Below are 24,997 nucleotides of genomic sequence, written 5' to 3' on the forward strand. Positions count from 1 at the left end.
ATAGCATTCCCCTGGGAAGCCATCTGGCCCTGGACTTTTGTGTCTTGGGAGGTTTTGGATGACTGCTTCAATTTCCTCCCTGGTTGTTGGCCTGTTCAGGTTTTCTATTTCTTCCTGTTCCAGTTTGGGTAGTTTGTGGTTTTCCAGAAATGGGTCCGCTTCTTCTAGATTGCCTAATTTATTGGCGTATAACTGTTCATAATATGTTTTTAAAATCGTTTGTATTTCCTTGGTGTTGGTGGTGATCTCTCCTTTCTCATTCATGATTGTATTCATTTGAGTATTTTCTCTCTTCTTTTTATCAAGGCTGGCTAATGGTTTATCTATCTTATTAATTCTTTCAAAGAACCAACACCTGGTTTTGTTAATCAGTTCCACCGTTCTTCTGGTCTCGATTTCATTGAGTTCTGCTCAAATCTTTATTAGTTCTCTTCTTCTGCTGGGTGTAGGATCTATTTGCTGTTTTTTTTCTCCAGCTGCTTTAGATGAAAGGTTAGCTTTATATTTGAATCCTTTCCAGTTTTTGGATGGATGCTTGTATTACAATACATTTCCCCCTCAGGACTGCTTTTGCTGTATCCCAAAGATTTTGAATAGTTGTATCTTAATTCTCATTAGTTTCCATGAATCTTTTTAATTCTTCCTTAATTTCTTGGTTGACCCTTTCATCTTTTAGCAGGATGGTCCTTAACCTCCACGTGTTTGAGGTCCTTCCAAACTTTTTGTTGTGATTTAGTTCTAATTTCAAGGCATTATGGTCTGAGAATATGCAGGGGACGATCCCAATCTTTTGGTATTGGTTAAGACCTGATTTGTGACCCAGCATGTGGTCTAATCTGGGGAAAGTTCCATGTGCACTTGAGAGGAATGTGTATTCAGTAGCATTTGTATGTAAAGTTCTGTAAATATCTGTGAAATCCATCTGGTCCAGTGTATATTTAAAGCTCTTGTTTCTTTGGAGATGTTGTGCTTAGAAGACCTGTTGATTGTAGATAGTGCTATATTCAAGTCACTAAGTATAAGTGTATTATTATCTAAGTATTTCTTCACTTTGGTTATTAATTGATTGATATACTTGGTAGCTCCCACATTCAGGGCATAAATATTCATGATTGTTAGGTCCTCTTTTTGGATAGATCCTTTAAGTATGATATAGTGTTCCTCTTCATCTCTTACTACAGTCTTTGGTATAAACTTTAGTTTATCTGATAAAGGATGGCTACCCCTGCTTTCTTATGAGGGCCATTTGAATGGTAAATGGTTCTCCAACCTTTTATTTTCAGGCTGTAGGTGTCCTTCTGTCTAAAATGAGTCTCTTGTAGACAGCAAATAGATGGGTCTTGCTTTTTTATCCAGTCTGAAACCCTGTCCCTTTGGTGGGGTCATTAAGCCCATTCACGGTCAGAGTTACTATTCAAAGATGTGAATTTGGTGTCATGATACCTATTTAGTCTCTGTTTTTGTGGATTGTTTCCTTGGACTTCCTCCTTCTTTTATAGGGTCCCCTTTAATATTTCTTCCAAATCTGGTTTTGTGGTCACATAGTCTTTCAGTTTCTGCCTATCTTAGAAGTTTTTTATCTCTCTTTCTATTCTGAATGAGAGCCTTGCTGGTAGAGTATTCTTGCCTGCGGGTTTTTCTCATTTAGAACCCTGAATATATCCTGCCAGTTTTTCTGGCTGCCAGGTCTCTGTGGAGAGGTCTGCTGTTAATCTAATATTTCTCCCCATAAAAGTTAGAGATTTCTTGTCTCTTGGGGCTTTAAGGATCTTCTCTTTATCTTTGAAATTTGCAAGCTTCACTATTAAATGTCGAGGTGTTCAGCGGTTTTTATTGATTGGGGGGTGGGTCTCTGTATTTCCTGGATCTGAATGCCTGTTTCCTTTCCCAGATTAGGAAAGTTTTCAGCTATGATTTGTTCAAATACATATTCTGGACCTCTGTCCCTTTTGGTGCCCTCGGGAACTCCAATTAAATGTAGATTTTTCTTTCTGAGGCTGTTATTTATTTCCCTTATCCTATCCTCATGATCTTTTAATTGTTTTTCTCTTTTTTCATCGGTTTCCCTCTTTCTCATCAACTTGACTTCTATGTCACATGCTTGTTCTTCTACCTCATTAACCCTTGTCGTTGGGACCTCTAGTTTGGATTGCATCTCATTTAATTGATTTTTAATTTCTGCCTGTTTAGATCTAAATTCTGCAGTTATGAAGTCTCTTGAGTCCTTTATGTTTTTTTCTAGAGCCACCTGAAGCTTTATAATTGTGCTTCTGAATTGGCTTTCTGACATTGAATTGTAATCCAAATTTTGTAACTCCGTGGGAGAGAGGACTGTGCCTTTCTTTTGTGGTGAGTTTTTCCTCCTAGTTTTTGCTCAATGCAGAGTGGCCAAAAACAAGTTGTACTGGAAAAAGGGGAAAAAGAGAGTAGAGAAAAAAGAAAAGAAAAAAACATAGAAGAAAAAAATAAAAAGGGGTGGAATCAAACAGAAAGCAAAAAGCAAGAGGGAGTATCCTCTGATTCTATATTCTGTAAATCCCTGACTTCCCCTGGAACTTTCCAGTGCTGCTTGGTCAGTAACTTGCTTTTCCCCTGTCCATCTAGCTGGTCTTATGGGGGAAGGGCCTGCTGTGCTGATTCTCAGGTGTATTCACCTGGGGGAGCTGCTCAGCCCTCTGCCTGGGCACGGTTCAGTGGGAGTTGCTTATCCTGTTTATCCTGTGAGGCCACTGTGAGGCTCAGTGGGTGTTGTTTATCCTGTGAGGCCCCAGAAGGAACAACAACAGTGGCGGCGCCAGCTCTCCAACCCTGGAGTCAGCTTCTGCAGTAACTATTGCAGCTGTCTTCAGGGCCTGGATGCTCCGGGGGCAGGGGGCGCAGATCTTCACACCTCGGGCAGCCCAGCGGTAGGAGCGTCCTCGCTGTCTGTGCCTTCCCAGCCTCCGCCTGTCCCAGTGGGAGTGCCGGCTCCTGGGCTGTGTCCCCTTGCGCCCTGGGCTCTGGGGCCTAGGCTGCTGGAATCTCGCTCCCGGGGAGGTGCAGTCCCCTCCCTCGGAGCTGCACCCGAGCTGCCGCCTGAGCTGCCCCCTGTGCCCCATAGGGCGCACGCTGCAGCCCTTTAGAGAGCTCCACCGTGGTGTGTGGAGCGCTCTCCCCGGGGTGCAGGTCCTGAGTTAGTGCCCCTGGGAGCCTGAGGGCATCCCTGCCCCTCCTGGGATCCTGCTCCAACTCCTTGTGAGCGCCTTCCCATCTGGGAATATTGATGAAGCTCCTGCTTCTCTGGGCCAGGGTTTTCCTGTCCTGGGGGCACTCGCCGCCTGGCCTTAGCCCGTGTCCTCACGGGTCCCCTCCCCCTTGGATGCTTTTTATTTCTTTTATTTTTTTTTTGCGTCTTCCTACCTTGATGGAAGTGCCAACTTTTCTCACTGTAGCATTCCAGCTGTTCTTTCTTTAAATCTCAGGCCGAATTCGTAGGTTTTCAGGATGATTTGAAAGTTATCTGGGTAATTTGGTGGGGACAGGTGACTCGGGGGCCCTACTCTTCCGCCATCTTGCCCCTCCCCCCCAGAATCTTTTTATCTTGATGAAGTCCCAAGAGTTCACTTTTGTTTTTGTTTCCCTTGCCTTCATAGATGTATCTTGGAAGAAGTTACTGTGGCCAAGTTCAAAAAGGATGTTGCCTGTGTTCTCTTCTAGGATTTTGATGGAATCTTGTCTCCCATTTAGATCTTTCATCCATTTTGACTTTATCTTTGTGTGTGGTGTAAGAGAATGGTATAGTTTCATTCTTCTGCACATGGCTGTCCAATTTTCCCAGCACCATTTATTGAAGAGACTGTCGTTTTTCCTGTGGATAGTCTCTCATGCTTTGCCGGATATTTTTGACCATAGAGTTGAGGGCCGATTTCTGGGTTTTCCATTCTGCTCCATTGATCTATGAGTCTGTTTTTGTGCCAGTACCACACTATCTTGTTGATCACAGCTTTGTAGTACAACTTGAAATCCGACATTGTCATGCCCCTGGCTTTGGTTTTCTTTTGCAATACTCCCCTGGCTATTTGAGGTCTTTTCTGATTCCACAGAAATCAAAACTACAATGGGATACCACCTCACACCAGTAAGAATGGTGAAAATTAACAAAGACAGGAAACAACACATGTTGGAGAGGATGTGGAGAAAGGGGAACCCTCTTGCACTGTTGGTGGGAAAGTGAATTGGTATAGCCACTCTAGAAAACTGTGTGGAGCTTCCTCAAAGGGTTAAAAATAGAGCCATCCTACAACCCAGCAATTTCATTACTGGGTATTTACCCCAAAGATACAGAGGCAGTGAAAGACCAAGATAAGTGTACCCCAATGTTTATAGCAGCAATGTCCATAATAGCGGAACTGTGAAAGAAGGCTTGGTTTCCATCAAAAGATGAATTGATAATGGAATATTAATCAACCACTAGAAAGGATGAATACCCACCATTTGCTTCAATGTGGATGGAACTGGAGGGTATTATGCTGAGTGAAGTATGTCAATCAGAGAAGGACAAACATTACATGGTTTCATTCATCCAGGGAATATAAAAAATACTGAAAGGTATTAAAGGGGAAAGGAGATAAAATGAGTGGGAAATATCAGAGAGGGTGACAGAACATGAGAGCCTCCTAACTCTGGGTAATGAACAGAGTGTAGTGGAAGGCGAGGTGGGTGGGATGAATGGGTGATGGGAACTGAGGGGGGCACTTGATGGGATAAGCACTGGGTTTTATATGTTGGCAAACCAAACTCCAATACAAAAATAAACAAAAAAATCAAAATAAAAACACACTGTTCCATTCCATTGTTCATTTCTTTTGGAGTAATCACCTGGAAGTTTGAAGAAATTTAATTTGTAAGTCAGTGGTAATAAAATAAATGCCAGCTAACAAGGGGGGCTCTTTTTTTCTTTGGGAGATAAGGAATAGGTGAAACACAGGTGAAGGAATGTAATGTAAGGAACAATTGACAATCACCAAAACTTAAAAATTTGCAAATATAAGCTCCCTGTCCCTAAAAGATACAAGGTTGGGTGGAGTAAGAAATGAGATTTCTTAGTAATTCCAAGGGCCCTGTGTGTTAGTGCAGTTGGTGTGGGTGATTTAATCCTTACAAAGACTAGACAGATAACTGATGTTCAGTTCCTTGACCAGCATTTTAAGAGCACCACAGGCAGATAATTGCTTAAGCACTGATGGTGACCAAGAAACATTGCACTTTTTCTAATCTGTGTATTCAAATCAGTTTGGCCTATTTCGATGGTACCTAACCAAACAATAATTTTAGTCTCATTTAGTTTTTAGAAAAATAGTCACTTGGTGTAGTTACAAAATGAAATTAACAATCCATTTTAAAAGGGAAATAGATCATTTGGGGGGTTGATAATGGGATTTGCCATTGGTTGATCCCAATAAACATGGTCTGTGTGCCATCATTGAAGAACTATGAATTGATGACCCTGAATGAATCCTTGGTCTCAAGTCTAGAACCTAAAGGACAGGTGTTCGTTTCAGTGTAATAGAAGATGAATTAGAGTTTCAATTCAAATTCTACGAGTTAGTATTGTCACAGATACTAAATAATACTATCAGTCATATTAAGCTAGAGACTAACATTAGGGCAAAATGTACTAGGGCATGGTAAGAGAATATGCATTAAGGAGAAGTTCTAATTTTGAAATGAGATTGGGAGAATTATGAAAGGGCCATGAATGTCTTTTCAAAATTACTGGAAGAAAATTATTTTGCAATACCAGTGTGAATTGGGACAAGATAATTATCCTAATATTTTAAAAACTCACATTTGGCCCACCTTTATATTATATATGGAAAATTAGTACCTTGATAATTAAAAAACGTAAATATTATAATTTGAAAAGACGTTATAAAAATCTTTTGTAAGCAGAAAATTACTTATTTGTTACATTTATATGCTAGAATTTACCACTTAATAAATTACCAAACTATTTTGTTGTTTATTATCACTACAGTACTTTTTTTTTTCAAAAGTGCTGTATTATCAGGGCAGTTGTGATGTCTATACGAGGGATGACATCGAATAATTTATTATTTTTAGTAATAGTTAATCATTTTCATTATGAATCTATTTGATACACATTTTAACTTCCTACCTACTTTTCAGCTGTTAAACATAAAGAATCACAATTTGGGTACTGATATAGAAAATATAAATGATTTTCATTCATATAAAGTTTTAAGTTATGTCCAAATTCAGGATATTCTGAAAGTCACATAAAATACAATTTTTGATTCCTTCAAATGATCTGCTTAACTCAAAGCAAAAGAATTTTGCGGTAACGGTAAGATTTATTCTACATCAAGAACTACAATGCCAGCAGAATGTGAGGCAATCATATGGTTTTAATGTTTCCCTCCAATAACAGTGTTCCCAACACAGAGATATAATGTCCCTTGTGAGTATATCTATATACTCACATACATATAGAATGACAGCTGTATTTGATGGAAACTGTCCCATATCAAGATACAGTTTTCTGTTCTCAAAACTACCATAAGTGATTTTTCAGGTAAGACCCTTTGTTGCTACTTTCAGGTTATTTCAGTTTGCTTATATGTGTGAGCACATAGAATAGCAAATATTATTTAGTTACCATCCTTTGAAGAGTTGTTACTTGAATTTCATTCCCTGTAATGTTGAATTTCAACATGAGTCTAGAAGCACACTTCTGTGTGTGGGTCAACAAAAACTTGGATCCTGCTTTCTCAATAAGAAAATTTATCTAATCTGCCTAGTGCGAGAGTTCAGGGACTAATTTACAGATTTAAAAGGTCATTGCATTTACTGCATTGCATGAGGTGACAATCACAGTTTGTTTTGTCCTATCTAAATTTGATTTTATATTATCTTCACATATGGCACTTCAGCATTATCACCACTGGGCTTTTCCCATAAGAACTGTGTACTCATGTTCTACAGGTCCTGATGTGACAAGGTAGACAGAGAATGGCACTGGATAACTGATCCTGTCAAGAAAGGATGGATAGATATTAAAATGGATGCATCAATTCTTTGTTATTCAGCTGCACTCTAAAGCTACTTTCAAAATGTGGCCAGTTATTTGGTGATTTTTAGGGTAAATCTCTATGAATGGAGTAGTTTTACCTCCATCTTATATAAATATGAGTATGTGCTTCATTCTTAGTAAAATTCCATTGGCTTATCTAGATTTCTAGCAGAGTCCTGGGCTACCAACAATCATATGATGAGACAAAAAGCTCAAGGCTGAGCCAGGAGAAATTAAGTATATGTTAATAATAATCATTATTCTAATTATAGCATGGCTATTTATTATCATTGATACTTTCTATTGACAGGTGTTCTATGTGCCAAGCATTGATCTAAATCCTGTTCCAAATATAATCTCATTTAATCTTGCAATAGCTCTGTGAGTTACACTCTTATTAGCCTCATTTTACATGATAAGGAAAATGAGGATTAGTGAAGTAATTTTCCCAATGTATCTGTTTAAATGACAGAGCCAGAATTAGAACCAGACTCCAGACCCCAACTATATAGTGCTATTACCCATGGATATCCATTTTATTTCTCAGGTATCTTTTGATTATATTCCAAAGACAGAAATATTTTTAAGCTTATCTAAGTGCCTTTTTTTTTTCTTTCCATAAGCATAGATAGCTATTTCAGGAGTTGACTTTGTCTTGAAGACAGTGAGTCAAATTTTATATTCAGATAAAGGTCACTGAAGTAGTGGACATGTGCTTATGTGATAAGTTTGTCTATTGTGAATTATATACCATCCCAGACTGGTTAGGATGAGTATATTTGTTTTACGAACTGGGATGACAATGAGCAGGGGATAATTGTGCTCCAGCACTAAAAATCGATTACAGAATTTACCTGAGAATTCATGATGAAGTTTCTAAAAGATTCTATAGCATGGAGTTACATTCATATTTCCTAAATATTTTTTATTTCTTTATTTAATTGAGTATTTTATTTTATTTTTTGTCAAATGATCCTTTATTGGAATATTCTCCTTTGTGGTTCTTAACTAGCTGAACATTCCACTGCACCACTATTGATGTCATGAGGGTGGCAGCCACCAACATAGCAGCCCACAGACTGGGCAGTCTCCAGGATCTCTTTAATGATTCCAAAGAGTTCTCTGGCTAAACACTGGTGCCACATATGTTGGGCAATATTGACAATATCATAAAAAGTGACATTTCCACTGTGCTTAATATTTTTCTGCTCTTTTCTGTCTCTTGGCAGTTCCTTGAGGGATTTCATAATCATAGTAGAGGCAGAAAGTACCACTTCAATCTGGGCCTATCTATTCTGAATGATCAGTTTCACTGTAATCTTTAGACCCTTCCAATCACTGGTTGCCTTGGCAATGTCATCACCAATCTATTTTGGAGACAGACCCAACAGGCCAATCTTTGGGGCCAGGGCAGATGTGGCACCAACTTCCCCAAGGGTACACCTCAGGTATGTGACTTTGATCTTGTTTGGATTGATTTTAGGTGATAGGATGGAGATGGCTGGTGTCAGAATATCCTAAAATTGGGATGATGGAAGACAGTTGCACCTTTGCCTCTTCTAAGCCAAAAGCCAAAAGGAAAACTCTTATTTTAAAGCCATATAAAATGCATTATGCTTTATGTAATCTTTTGACATTTGGCCAACTATGTACAATACTCTCAGATCTGCCAGCTGTGTTGAAGGAGCAAAAACATTTTGTTTTCAGACAGCTTGATAAAAATTCTGAAGTTTGTGAAAAAACTGAACTTAAAAATGTAATTTTGTGAACCGTCAGAAACTGAGGTGATATTCAAAAGGGAAGAGTCCTTGATTTTACCATAATGATATCCTTCTTGTTTTTCAATAATAGATTGCCAAATTGAATTGAACATATTTTCCACTATGACTTCTAGTTAGTCTCTTTACTTTTTGCTTTAGGATCTGACAGAATAAAGAATGCTTCTCCAGTCTGGGCCAGATGATGATTTGCTGTGTGAATCACAAAAAGAAAGTTTTAGTCTCCACAGAGACTGGTTAAAGGAATTTAAACACTAAGAAATGTAATGTCTAAAACATAATTAAATGTTATGTTTAGTGTTTTATTCCCTCTACTTTACAGACAAAATCTTCACTTGCCCAAATTGCTTAGAGCTGGTGACTGAGGCAGACAGTAGGCAAGGAAGAGGTGGAAGGGTGAGGGTGGGGCTGTTGCCCTTACTCTAGGTCTTGGAACTCAGGCTCTTCAGGCTCCACCTATAGATGGAGAGTGTTCTGCCCTCTTTTATTACCTCTACCAAGGGAGAGGCTTGGAACTTAAGATGGCATGAACTTCCAATCTCTGCCAAGGGCATAATCCTATTAGACTTGTGTTTTGTGAACTGTGGATCATAACACATTGATGCCTTGTGAAATCAATTTGATGGGTTTAACCAGTATTTTAAAAACAATTTGGAATGAATTATATGGCACATTTGCAAACATCTGTTTCAATTGTGTGTCTGTGTGTCTGTGTGTATGGGGTCACAATATAAAAAGTATTTCTTACTGTTGGTAAAATGACAAGTGTGTGTTGGAGAGGATGTGGAGAAAGGGGAACCCTCCTGCACTGTTGGTGGGAATATGAACTGGTGCAGCCACTCTGGAAAACTGTGTGGAGGTTCCTCAAAGAGTTAAAAATAGATCTGCCCTACGACCTAGCAATTGCACTGCTGGGGATTTACCCCAAAGATACAGATACAGTGAAACGCCGGGATACCTGCACCCCGATGTTTATAGCAGCAATGTCCACAAGAGCCAAACTGTGGAAGGAGCCTCGGTGTCCATAGAAAGAAGAATGGATAAAGAAGATGTGGTTTATGTATACAATGGAATATTACTCAGCCATTAGAAACGACAGATACCCACCATTTGCTTTGACGTGGATGGAACTGGAGGATATTATGCTGAGTGAAGTAAGTCAATCAGAGAAGGACAAACATTATATGGTCTCATTCATTTGGGGAATATTAAAAATAGTGAAAGGGAATAAAGGGGAAAGGAGAAAAAATGAGTGGGAAATATCAGAAAGGGAGACAGAACATGAGAGACTCCTAACTCTGGGAAACGAACAAGGGGTGGTGGAAGGGGAGGTGGGTGGGGAGTGGAGGTGACTGGGTGATGGGCACTGAGGGGGGCACTTGATGGGATGAGCACTGGGTGCTATGCTATATGTTGGCAAATTGAACTCCAATAAAAAAAAAGAATTTTTTTTTTAAAAATGACAAGTGTGAAAACTACTGCATTTGATTTCTATACTAGACATACCAGTTATGTTATTCTTTTGCTTTATTTCAGAAGTAAAGGAGCCTTCCCCCACCCCCTGAGTAAATTAGAGAATTCAACAAATAAGTAGGATTTCTAAACACAGGGCTTCAAGCAGCTGGTCTGCATATATTGCTAATTCTTAATCAGTGCAGACATGCAGCTATGGTATTATGCAGTCAGCTTTGCATCTCCATAAAAAGGCATATCTTGCATAAGAAAAGCAGACATAATTGATAAATATCCTCTGTTCACATAGGAAAAAAGTAACCATGTACTAGAAGTTAAGAGATTCATATCTATGTGAAAAATTTTCACCAGTACTTACAAACAAACACCTGTAATGTGCAAAGCACAATATTGACAGGAGAAGGGGGTCAGGAGCACAAAAAAGAATGAAACCCAGACTGTATTGTCAAAGATATTTATAGTCTAGTGAGAGAGACTTGTAGAGTAATAATTCAAGGAAACAACCAATGTGGGATTGTACAAGTCCTTGGTCTATTGGCTCTCAAATCCATTTCTCATACTTCCCCTGCTCTACTCTGTATCGTGAGATGCTGACCCCTATAGGTGGCATTTCCAAGTTTCTTTTGTAAACTAGCTTTTAAATGGGTTTGAACAATGGAAGTCACTGATTAGATAATGGAGAACAGCAAGGCAAAGCCATAGTATTTATTTCCCTCTTTTTTGGTGTCCATGATTCCAGTTTCCTTTGTAGAAACCTGCCATGGTTCTAGATTCCCCTAAGTGGCTCTGACCTCTAGATTCTAGTTCTAGTTACATCTGCTTCTACCTTTAACTTTAGAGTCCAATCCTGTAGCAAAATTCTGCTTTTGTTATTTACTCAATTGCTTCATCATTCCTTGTTAGCCTCTTAGAAATCTTTCATAACCTGTGTAAAAATTTTCTACATTAAATTCCCTTTGCTTTAGGTACTTATAGTTGTTTCTGTTTTCTGGTTAGACTCTGATTAATAAAAGAGTTTAGAATGAAATATGTATTCATTATTATCATAACAATAACTGATATCAATTTAATGATTACATATGTCAGATATTATTTTAAGAACCTTTCATGTATAGACAGCTTTATTTCAAAGATGAGAAAGCTGAGGCACAAAGAGGTTACTTAACTTGGCCAAGATCATTTAACTATTAAAGCATTGCCTTGTCCTAATTTTCAATTTGGATTTCTTTTTAAACTACCCCATACTTTATCTGTAGAATTCTTCTGTTAGATGTAACCATTTTTCAAATTTATCATGCATTTTGTAAATCCCAGACTCTTTTGACACTGATGTAGTCATTCATCAATAAAAATGAACATTTACTGGGCACCAACTATATACCAAACACTGTGATAGGTGCTATAGTTGTAAAAGGTATGATAACTCTGCTCTGTTAAGCCACCCCTCTTCCAACCTGCTTTTATAAGTGTAATGTTACTGCTAAAATCAAGAATTAAAATTAAGTAAAATAGAATTCTAAATTACAATCAAGTGAAATCTAAATGACAGCTCAGAAATGATATCAGTTCACTTTTGAACTAAACTTGCATTTGGAAATATTCCTCTCTGATCCTCAAAGAAATAATTTGCAGTCTTATCCTGAAAACCAGTACTCCTTAATTTGTCCATTTGAAATAAACATACATTTTAGTACCAGGGCAAATCAGGTTTGGGAAGTAATATTTCCTTTGTAGCTAAATAATCAGTGATGCGCAACATTATGGTTGTTTCTCATTACTGTAGTTTGGGGAGCTACTTCTCAAACTTTCTCAATTAATATAAATCTATCAGCTACCAACCAAAATACCCTTTGGGTATGGATTATTCAGCTTGCATACAAGGCTACTCATATTATGAACTGAAATGTACAATCAAGCAGAATGATGTGCACACAGCTGTTTTATATTTAGTTGGCTTTCTAATGTGAGCTAATTTGTTGTAGGGATGGAGGGTATTACTAAGATTTATTTCAAGTTTAAGATGAGATAAAAATTCTATTTGAAGGTGAAACTTCAGTCTCAACTCAACTTTAACAGATATTACTTTTGTATTTCTTATTGCTAGATGGAGGAAAGTGTTTGCTATATTAGCACATATAAAGGTAATAAGACTTCACAACACCTCCTGCCTCTCTGAAACCAACATCTTAAAACCTTTACTTTCCTTTTATAATGATAAATGTGAATAAAAGCAAAAGGGATACGAATATCACTTAGACTTGAAAGTCTATGTGAAAATTAGATGGTAATTGCATAACAAAATACAGTATTCACCTTGTTCTTTGGTTTATAAGATATAAACCTAAATGCTCTGACAGAAGGTAGGGCTGTTCAATAGATATATAATGCATGGGAAGTGTTTCCATTTATGCAGGTTTTCCCCTTGGGCAAAGATGAAGCACAGAAGGGAGGAAAAAAGACCTCAAGGAGAGTAAGATGTCATCCTCTGGTTTTAGAATAAACTAGTGCTATCTCCTGAAACTATACCTCAGCAGAAAACCTTGTAAGAAGCCAATTAGCAACCAAACCATCATGCAGAACACCACACTACAACTATTAAAAGGTATGAAGTTAGTGATCCTGAATGGAACAGTACTGTATTGGTTGTAAAACCTAAGTCTACTTTGTGAGGAGTGTAACAGGGTACAGAATGTTAATTGTAACAACCACGGAAAATAGAAATGCTTAATTTTATTAATGAACATTGTTAATTTCTTGAGAAATCTAAACTTCAGAGGAATGTTGGTTTCATTTTAGAAAAATTCTAGTTGTTCTTGTTGGCTCATTATGAAGACCTGGATATTCTATTTAACTCAAAATACTAGCAGGTAGAACACATACCTATTTTCTGCTTCTAAATAGTCAAGAAGAAATGTACATTATCTGTGTTATAGAACAAGATTATATTTAAGCACTCTGCTATATTAGTGACACATTAACTAATAATATAAATATTATAATTGAGCAACTTCAAAGATAATGTTGTTTAATAATAGGAAATCATCCATACAAGTTTAAATATTAGTATAGGGCCTGAAAAAATCAAAATGCAAACAAGCTAAAGTTATAACCTCAAATTAATATTTTAAGTTCCATCATTATTATTTGATTTCTTTACTCACTTATGTTCACTGCCATCTTCACAAGGATCCTAATGGTTCTTATCTATTGAATATATATATATATATTCAATTTGTATATCTCCTTCATCTCATAGCCTGTACACTGGATCAAGCCACCTCTTGCATAGACCATCATAATATGATTCTAAACAGTACTACTGCCTTCACACTTGTTCTTGAATTTATTCTAATTCATTCTCCATTCTTTAGTCAATGTGATATTTCTAACACATACATTTAATCATATCAATTTCTCCACTCAAAACCTTCCAGTATTTCCCCTTTCACCTCAGGGTAAAGTTTAAGTTTCTTAATATAACATTTCAATTCCTGCCTGATCTGATTTTAAGTTATTATCTCTGATGTCTAAGAAGTAGATATCTTTCATAGATTAACATGGCCAATGTTTTTAGCTCTTCTCTTTAAAAGGTGGAGTCTATTTCCCCACCTTATGAATATAAGTTGGCCTTGTGACTTGCTCTGATCACAACGTCACAGAAGTCAAAGTGTGTGAGTTCTGAGCCTAGTCCTCAAGAAAATTTGCATCTTCCACTCTTGTTCTCTAAGAACCCTACCACTGCTATGTGAAGAAGCCTAGGCAAGCCATATTGAGGATGAATGACCACATGAGGAGAAATAACAAAATGTAGTATTCACCTTCTCCTTCAATTTATATCTTACCTAAATGCTCTGACAGAAGGTTGGGCTGTTCAATAGATACTTAACGCTTGGAAGGAATGTCTTTCAATGCATTAGGTGTATGTATTTTTGACCCACAAAAGTGTGAGCCAATAAATAATTTTTGTTCTAAGTCACTAAGTTTCAGGATGACTTGGTATACAGCAAAAGATAAAACTATCTTTTAATTTTGTTTTCCTTTATACACTTCAATGAGAAACATGATTTTTTGTTTCATCACAATTGTTTATCCCAACAAACAAAATCATGACTCATGTTCCACAAATTAAGTATCTCTGTAATAGTCCATGTATTTCTGAGAGTTCTATCACGTTTATTAGAGCTCACCAACACCCTTTGCTCAGAAAGGTTGTGGAGATGATTGTGACATTGGAATGTTGTTGGAGATTGCATGAAAATCCTTGATTGGGCAGGACCATTAAATAGGGAAAGAACAACACTGGCTCCCACAGCTATAACATAATTTGAGTGGGCCCAATCTCATGAAGTCACATTTAACAATAAATCACAAAATAACAGTGGGTACAGACATGAAGTGATACCTATTTCCATGGAAAAGTATTCTAACTTGTCAAGTCTTAAAGAACTTCAAGTTCTATTAGGGGTGTGCTGAGAACTCCTTTCCCTGAAAGATAGATCTTGGCATGATACCCTAGGTCTGAATTCTATTTGGAACTTCAAGAAATTGCTTTGAGCCAGTGTCTCAACTTTCAGTTACCACAAAGAATTTAATTAAGGCAGAACAGGGTCAAGTAAAGCTCCTATTCAAGGATTTCTGAGGCATTGCCTCCTTTCTGGACCCTCCAAATTTCTAAGCAGTGGTTAGTGAATCTAAATAAGTTGTAGCTATAGTCACCACTCTGAAAATCTATCAGGATCTCTTTCCTCTACCTTGACAACTGTTTTCCCCTTCAGGGGTTTTTACTTCTGATTAACATAGAATCTTAGGTACCAGGTCATATCACCTCATCTGGTTTTTCTTTACAGATAAACTTTATCTTGAGTAACTTTCTTCTAGCACCATCTGACATGAAACCATCTGACCTGGAGTCCTACTGACATATGTGAAAATTCAGCTCTGGCACTATTAACTGTGTGACCTCAGACAAACATTCAATCTCTGAGTCATTCTGTAAAATGAGTATACTACACACCTTACAGGTGTGTTGTGATCCAATGGCTTCATGTTTTCTCAGAACCTTCCTCGTATCACACAGATTTACCATCTCCATCAGCATCATCTACCTTTCCCTTCAGTCAGCCATTCAACATTTGTTGAGTGCTTACTCTTTGGTAGATACTGTTTGAGGTAAAACGGAGTAAGATTGTTGTCCTTGAGGTGGTTATGTTCTAGTAGGGGGAGACAAAAAAAATAAAATAAATGAGGAAAATATATAGTATATAGAAAATGATAAGCACTGTCAAGAAAAAAGTAAAGTAGAATAAGAAAGTTTACAAGAACCAAGGCAGGGTGGGGTTTGCAGCAATCAAGTAATGTTTCACAGAGAAGTAACATTGAGCAAAGATTTGATGAAAGTGAATGAATTAGACAAATAGATATTGAGAGAAGAAAACTCTGGGCAGAAGAAACAAGCCCCTAAGGAGATATAACATGCCTGGCATGTTCAAAGGATAGCAAAGAGGCCAGTGTGACTGGAGCTGCAATAATAAGTTGGGGAATAATATAATAGGTCAGAGAGATCATGAGGGTGATCCCTGGGTGGCGCAGTGGTTTGGCGCCTGCCTTTGGCCCAGGGCGCGATTCTGGAGACCCGGGATCGAATCCCACATCGGGCTCCCGGTGCATGGAGCCTGCTTCTCCCTCTGCCTATGTCTCTGCCTCTCTCTCTTTCTCTGTGACTATCATAAATTAAAAAAAAAGAGAGATCATGAGGACTAAATTATATAGGACCTCATTGGCTGTTGTGAACACTTTGACTTTACAGAAGACTGGTATGATCTGATTTTCACTTTTAAAAGATCATTTTTGGTTTCTTAATTTAAAACCCATCATTTGCTTCAACATGGATGGAACTGGAGGGTATTATGCTAAATGAAATCAATCAATCAGAGAAGGACAATCATCATATGGTTTCACTCATACGGGGAATTTAAAAAAGAATGAAAGGGATTATAGGGGAAAGGAGAGAAAATGAGTAGGAAAAATCAGAGAGGGTGACAGAACATGAGAGACTCCTAACTCTGGGAAATGAACAAGGGGTAGTGGAAGGGGAGGTGGGTGGGGCGATGGGGTGGCTGGGTGATGGGCACTGAGGGGGGCACTTGAAGAGATGAGCACTGGGTGTTATACTATATGTTGGCGAATCGAACTCCAATAAAAAATATAAAACTATAAAATAGACTACAGAGAAATAAGAAGGGAAGCAGCAATACCAGTTGGGAGGCTATTGCTGGTGGGGATGGTGAGGGCAAGGAGCAGGGTAGTTAAGCTGTGGATGTGATAAAAGTGGTCAAATGCCAGGTATATTTTGAATATGGAACAACAGTGTTTCCCGATGAATAAGCCGTGGAATGTGAGGGAGATGGAGGAGAAAAGATGACTCTAATGTCTCCAGACTTTTATGTAACACATCCCTCTTACATCTTCCCATTAAATCTTACTGGTTTTATGTTCTATTCAATACAAGTCTCAACATTACCAACTAACAAACGGATTAAGGAATAAATGTTATTTTAGTGTAGTTTCTGCTTTTATTATTTTAGATTGACCTTAGTTTAAGCAGCCAGAGGGTGTAAAGATGATTTACTGAACTGAGGTTTAATCGAGGATTAGAGCCTATTAAGTTACTTCCCCGGAAATCTTTTTTTTTTTTTTTTTAATGTTGCAAACCCAAGTTCTTGTGACAAGCCTGACTTCATGCCCCACCATGACAGCTTGCATTTGTTTGGACTCAGAATTATTTTGGATCTAAATTCCCTGAGGTATATAATTAGAGATTAAATCTAGATTCTTAAAAAGAGCTCAAAAGGCAAGGCCTGCTACAAGTGGTAGGAAGAGTTTATTCTCATTCACCTTATTGACTCATCTTATTGGCTTTCCAAATTAAGTAGTTTAACCTGACTTTTAAAACAGAAGCTTCCTAATTTCTTTTCCACCCCTCAGTCCAAGAAGTTGATGTTTGAAGCTCCAAAGGTTTCTAGGTATTCCGATGAAGAAAATAAAATGCTTTATACTTCAAATGCAAGAGTCAGTTATTCTTCACTGTATCAGTCCAGAAGCATGATAATAGATTTAGACCCCAAAGTTATCATTTGAGGAAATGCGTGGAAGAGTGGGATCCCTAAAGATCATAATGTTTTCAGTATTTGAAATAACACAGATAATTTGGTTTTCAGGCTTCATATTTTGACTTCAGAAAAAAATCTAGTATTTGATTAACATCTTGTTTAGGAACATGGTAGGACTAAGAAGGATTTGGCCATTGATATTTAAGATAAACCAATTAAACAGTATTCACCAGAGTCTGTGATTCCTTGATTTAAAATTTTCTATTTTAGACTCAGTCTAAAAAGATCACAACAGTATTTGAAAACTGTTTCCAAAATCACCTAAGAGAAGGTGTAGATCAACAGAAACACACCTTTTTACCTTTTATGAATCAAAATAAGATATTTTGTCTATTTACTATCTGACTACTCTTTACCTTCAGAATGTGTTTATTTTTTGTTCAGAAAACTACCTGAACCTTCATGTTTATTTGACATCAGACCTTTGGAGCACCTTTATCCTTTCTATAACAATAATTTAACAGAAGGAAATCTAACAAATAGTTATTGTTATTATGTATTATAGGGGAATTAAATTAGTATAAATATAAAGCACTTTTTCTGAAATTGACATGACCAAGCTTAGCCAGCTAAAGGCTCCAACTTCACCTTCATCTAATTTAATAAAAATTAGAAAATGATATAGTTTTTTGGCTTTTAGTGTGTAAAATCAGGAATTTTATTTTTTTTTCATTATATATAAGCTTTTTGTCCTCTTACATTTTTTATCTACTTACTTCAGACACTAGAGTATCACTATCACACAACTTTATAATAAGGTTCTTTTGGTGTATGCAGTTCTGTACCAAATTCTATGAGTATCCAAAAAAGACCCATCTAATTCCTTAAAATCTTAATATACTGCCATGAGTTGCCAGTGTATTAGCCATCTGCTAGATTATTTATTGTAGATATAACTCCATGGGAATAAACAGTTTAATAGATTTGTCTTGGTTGAGAAGAAATAAGTTGATAATTTCCTGTAGAAATATTAACATTTTGAGAACTTTGGAGCCCTTATTAAGGAACTATTGACCTAAAAAACAAACAAAAAAAGATTCTTACTTCAAGAAACATTCCCTGATACATATGGTACATGTCTTTTTTTTTTCCCCCTCAAGTCACTTCAACACTTGTGATTATAATTTATTCTGCTACTTTGTCATTGTACATCGCCTTTTGTTATCTTTCCATTTATCTTTGTGGCCATTAAAAATTGAGCAAGTTATTCACAATTTAAATTATATTTTATGATTTTCATACATTGTTCATTTGTCTTGTAACCCTACTCCATCTTTTGTGTCATGACGCGTTATAAGCTGAAGAATATCTTTCCCCTTCTAAATTTATATGTTGAAATCTTAACTCTCAGTGTCTCAGAATGTGACTACATTTGGATATATGGCCTTTAAATAGATAATTAAGTTAAAATAAAGGCATTAACGAGTTCCCTAATCTAATATGATTGATGTCCTTATAAGAAGAGGAAATTAGGACAGAAGCATGTATGGACAGATAACCATGTGAAGACACAGGAAGAAGACAATCAACAAGGCAAGGAGAGAGGCTTAGGAGAAACCAACCCTACTGACACCTTGATCTTGGACTTTTAGCCTCCAGAACTTTGATAAAATAAGTTTCTGTTGTTTAAGCCACCTAGTTTGTTGTACTTTGTTATAGAAGACTTAGCAAACTAATACAGACAACCATCTTTTTAGTAGTTTGTGTATAAAGCATAAGTATCTTATAAATATGGGTTTGGAAATCTAGTTCTTTGTGAAGTATTGAAGTATTGTAAAATCACAATGATTTTCATTCAGTTTATTCAAAGTATTTCCTTTTACACTGATCTGTTTCAGAGTTCAGTCATAAGACATTTAATTTGGTTATCAACTCTATATGTATGCCTTAATTCAGCACATATTGGTTGTGTGCTTCTGGTAGGCCAGGTTCTCTCCTAGATATTGAGGATACAGTGGTAAATGCACTAAGGCCCTCTCCTGGTGGAGGTTGCGTTCAAGTAGTGGCAATAGTTAATGGATGCCAAGTACTTCATTTCTTGTCTTTACAGAAGTAGATTTTCTACCTTAATTGCTTTAAAATAATAGGTATTTTATAATTGGTTTATATTGTTACTTTAATGTATTTTAAAATTGGAAAATTTGTAAAACCCTAAGGACTTTGAACTACTACATTTTAATGACATTTAACGGTGTATAGTATATTGTATGCAACAGTTCAGCAAATGCTTGGAAAATTATTATAATTTCTCCTTAAATTTTCTTTGGTGGGAAATGTTTGGTAGCACCATACATTTAATTTTCTATAATGTTAGCTATAATAATCACCATTTTTTACCACATTGAGTTATTACTTTATTTGGCTATTAATTATCATCTATACAAATTTCTGCCTCATATTTTTTTGTATTTACTTTATAAAACATTCAAATTCAGAGTTGATTTTAGAAATTTAAAATAAGTATTTCAGACTCTGTTGTTAACCTGCTTTCCATACAGTATGGACATCACTGGCTAAATATAGTCTGATAACATATTGTTGAAATGGAAATCTCTTGATGATATGGCAAATGTTTAGGAAACTGTCTTCTGATTTGGTGCCAAAACATGATTAATACAGTACCTGAGCTCTTCTTATGGGGAAAAAATAACCATCCTAGTAACTGACATTATTTTTATATGTTAGTTACAACTTTTTTTTTGCCACTGTCTATAGATTCCTTGTGGTTCTCCTTTGTTTAAATTCTTTTGGCTTTTATTTATTTGTTTTAGAGTGAAGTAGGCAAGGAGTTCAATGTTTGCTAAATTGATTTCCATCTGATAAACAGATATAGCAAAAATTTCATTGCATTATTTCATGCATTAATTTTTAACCATACTCGTTCTGACATAGGTCTGAATATAAAGAGAGATAATGAAGACTACATGTTCGTTGCTTTACACCTGCGTTTTAATGCTGAAAATTTTTGAAGATGATATAGACACACACTGAAAATTCAATGGATGACTTTAAAGTGCACTAACATTTCAACTGACATTTTCCTACATGATTTATACCTTGTCCAGTGGTCAGACAGTGAATCAGTCAAGCTGACTTATCCTGATTCACAAAAAGGTGAAAAGATGTGTTCTCTGTGACTCAACACCTTTCCTGGGGTGATTTTGAAAACAGTTTTAAAAGACTTACTCTAACTTTTTAAAGCTGATTCTAATGTTCAAAGCCCTGAAAACAAATAAATCAAAACAACAAAATGATAAATAATATTTGTAATATTTGGTTATTATATTTATAAAACATGATTCCCTCAAGATTGGATGCTATTTTTAAAATTCTTTACTCTTTTTTCTCTCACAATATGTATATTTTAATTTATTGTGAGAACTAGTCCAATGACCTTTTTCCTTCATAGTTTGGATATAGGCTGGGGAATTATGCACATATTTGACAATCAGGAGATATTTAGAATTCCACAAATATTACTAAAAAAATGTGTCCAGAATAGTTTGATGTTAGAAAACAGCCATTTATTCCTAGTAGGAAGTGGAAAGCAGTAAGAGAATGAAAACTCAAGTAGATTTAACTGTAAAGAAGACTTTTTTTTTAACTTAAAAATTAAAAACAATAGAATCCAGACAGCAGCTATAAATAACAAGGTCATTTTACTTAGGTGAGAAAAGCCAATTCGTTTTCTTGAAATAAGCACATATTTGCTTGTCAAGTGCCAACACTTTGGACAGTATATGGAGAAAGAAGACAAAGGCTATCCTTGCCAATAAGAACCTCCAGAGTCAGAAGTTCCATGTTTCAGGAGTGATGAAAAATGTATTTGCTATCCTGAAAGAGTATAGAGGTTCATTAGTGACAGTTCATTAGTGAAGACCATGTAAAGTCCTTATAAGTCCTTGGAAAGAAGACTATGCACACAATTGTCAAAGACCAATGGAAGAGCAAGGAAAGAACTGAGTGTTCCATTAATATCTCCTTTTTATGTCAAAGCAAAATCTGTAGAGAAAGGAAAAGGTAAAGTGGAAAAGGAAAGGAAAAAGCTCTAATTCTATAAACAACATATCTGACAGAATGGCTAAAAGCATGAAAGAAAAAAATAATTTTCTTCACATCATCTATATGAGCTCAGGATTGGAAAGGAAAGCAGTATATAGCACTTGCTTACTATAATGTGTTATGGAGCAGTTCATTGTCACAAACAAACAGCAGCAATCTACCTCCTCTTGAAAATGAAATAGAGATAGGTTAAACAGGATTCATGGTATCAAGGGATTTCAATAAACAGGTAAGTGGATTTGGATGTCTACCAGGTATCAGGTTTTTAGAGTTTAACATTTAATTTGGCAGCCTGTTGGGTTTGAAACATATTTCAGATTCAATCCATTCCTCATATTGTTAGGGAACTTCAGTTTCATTAGATATATTTAATTTTTTTTAATTAAAAAACATCAATAGTGTTTCAAATGATAAATATCAGAAAGGGAGACAGAACATGAGAGATTCCTAACTCTGGGAACCGAACAAGGGGTGGTGGAAAGGGAGGTGGGCGGGGGGTGGGAGTGACTGGGTGATGGGCACTGAGGGGGGCACTTGATGGGATGAACACTGGGTATTATGCTATATGTTGGCAAATTGAACTCCAATAAAAAAAAAACTGAGGTTGGAGATGAGGACATTTCCATAATAAAAGTATAAAATGATAAGAGTCTAAGCAACGGTTATAGAAATAGAAAGAAAAAGACTAGAGAGATGTTTAAGAGACATAATTCACAGGATTTGGAGATCAGTTTGGATTGGCAGGCAATGTGAGGGAAAGAATTAGTAAAAGATGATACAATGGATATCACTCAGTCATCCAAAAGAATGAAATCTTGCCATTCACAATTACATGGATAGAACTAGTAAGTGAAGTAAGTCAGTCAGAGAAATACAAGTACCGTATGATTTCATTCATATGTGGAATTAAGAAACAAAACAGATGAATATAAGAGGAAGAAAATAAAAATAAAATAAGATGAAAACAGAGGGAGGCAAATCATACTCTTAATCATAGAAAACAAACTGAGGGGTACTGGAAGGGAAGTGGGTGAGGGGATGGGGTAATTGAATAATGGGCATTAAGGAAGGCACTTGTTATGATGAGCACTGGGTGTTATATCCAATGGATGAATCACTAAATTCTATCCCTGAAACTAATAATACAGTATATGTTAACTAAATTGAATTTAAATTAAAAATTTAACTAAAAAAATCCTACCTCAGAGAAATGAAATAGAAAATACAGGAAGAAGAGTAAATTGTAAAGGGGAAATTCTCTATTCAATTTAAATCGTGTGAGTTTAAGTTACCTGTTAGATATCCACCTACCAGACAGTTCTATATATTAGTCTGAATGTCAAGAAAGAAATCTGAGTTGGAGATAAAGACTTGAAGACCAGCAACATGTGGTGAAAACTGAAGAGAATGTAGTGGGTTTAGCTGCAAAGAAAGAGAATAATTACTTGGGAAGGAATAACACTTAATTGGATACATTTAAAAAGAGGAAATCTGAGAGGGCGGAGTATATAGAGAAGTAAAAGGAAATCCCTCTGGTTTCTCTTAACTTTGTTAAGAGTGTCAAAGAAATAAAAATATATATATATGAAAGGTAGAGGTGGCAAATGATGCTATGATGTTAAATAAGATTCATTCACATCACATACATTTACTGAGTACAGATTATATGCCAGGTCATGTTGTAGGGATATGAGGACAGAAAGAATCCATTGGGGTCACAGATGACCTTCACTAAAGCAGATTCAGGACTTGAGGGCAGGAAAGTGAGCCAAGGAAAGAACAGTACTGAGACAGTGTTATAACAGAACAATTCTGGAACCTTGATAGACAGTCCCTCCTTGAATTGTTCTGACATGGGAGTTTTCATACTACAAACACCTAAGAAGACTGGATAAAAGATAATCAAAATTTTAAATACATGTTTAAATATCTGTTCTTCCAAGAAACAAAAGGAAATCCCTATGTACCAAAAGAAACTAAAAGGTAGATTTATAAGTACACAAAACAATACTTTGCCAGCCACGTACCATGGGCTAGGTAGAATGGGCATGGGATGCATAAACATGGAGTAAAATTTTAAAAAGATCATACTAACTAGAGGATTTGGTTTTTAATACCCACAAAAGGACTGTAAACAAGCTCTTGGCCCTACCTAAGGTGAAAGCAACACAAATGAGATGTATGTGATTCTAAAAAGACATAGAAAATCAGAATATACCAGTAAAGAAACTGAACATAATTTTTAAATACATATTCTTCTACATATAAGCACAATAATAATTATTTAAAAAAATAATGACATGGTTTTAAGTATTTTACTCAAACATTAAAGATTACTATAATATACAAACTTGTCAGGAGTTTGAAAATGAGTTCAAATCTCCAACTCAGTTTTAGAACTATTTTAACCAATAATTGCACAAGAAATGAAAATTACAGGCGATCTGACTTACAAACATAGGTACACATCTACAAAATAAAGTTGTGGCAAATGGACTTAAGCGACAAATAGTAAAAATAAGTAAATGGATAAATAAAACAAAATCATGGCCAATTAAATTTTAACACTAGTGTGTCTAGCATTTTACTATTTTTATGAACACTCCTCTATCTCCATATAACACATCTTTTTTCTCATCATATCTACCTATAAAGGTTGTTCTTTTATTTTTTTAATGTTTTTAAATATTTTATTTATTTATTCATGAAAGACACACACACAGAGAAGCAGAGACACAGGCAGAGGGAGAAGCAGGCTCCTCGCAGGGATACCAACATGTGACTCAATCGCGGAACTCTGGCATCACTCCCTCAGCGGAAGGCAGACGCTCAACCGCTGAGCCACCAGGCATCCCAAGGTTGTTCTTTTAAATAGCATATATAGTGATAGTAATTTTTTTTCTGCCAAGGTTCAGGATAAGTTATGAGTTAGAAACAAACTAGAAATGTCCCATGCAACTGACTAGCTTAATAGGAAAGACCTTTCTAGAAAGTCCTTGTTCCTTCACTAAAGTAACCTATAGGGTGTCATTTATTTTTGAAAGGGAGAATAAACTTCATTTTAAAATCATTAAAGTGTTTTTTTCCTAACAAAAAAAAAATTCCTCTATCCAGGCACCCACTAACATTTTACATTTGCAAGTGCCCAAATTAAAAAAAAAAAAATCTCAGAAAAGTGTTAAGGGATGAATATATGAATGCATATGAATATAAATTCTTATTATGTAAGAACATATGCATTTACAATACAGGAAGGCTATAATATTCTCCCAGTTTTACACTCAAGTGTGAACTACAGCAATTGTGCATATTGGAGATAGACTCCTGCTTAATGCTATAATTTAAACCTCACATGCCATCAATTGTACTGGGTTGCCAGTTTGAAGAAAAAAAATTTTTTTTCCATTCATGAAAGAAGTTAATTATGCTTCCTTGAGCACTTT

The 24,997-nt window shown here is 36.1% G+C and overlaps 1 pseudogene; it reads right to left on the reverse strand.

Annotated features, from left to right (window-relative positions):
- Window positions 1-8,076: 8,076 nt before the first annotated feature.
- Window positions 8,077-24,997, reverse strand: part of LOC140628474 (large ribosomal subunit protein uL11-like) — a 65,924-nt pseudogene continuing 49,003 nt past the window's right edge.

This window comes from Canis lupus, chromosome X (genome assembly GCF_048164855.1).
Source record: "Canis lupus baileyi chromosome X, mCanLup2.hap1, whole genome shotgun sequence".
Classification (NCBI taxonomy): Eukaryota; Metazoa; Chordata; class Mammalia; order Carnivora; family Canidae; genus Canis; species Canis lupus.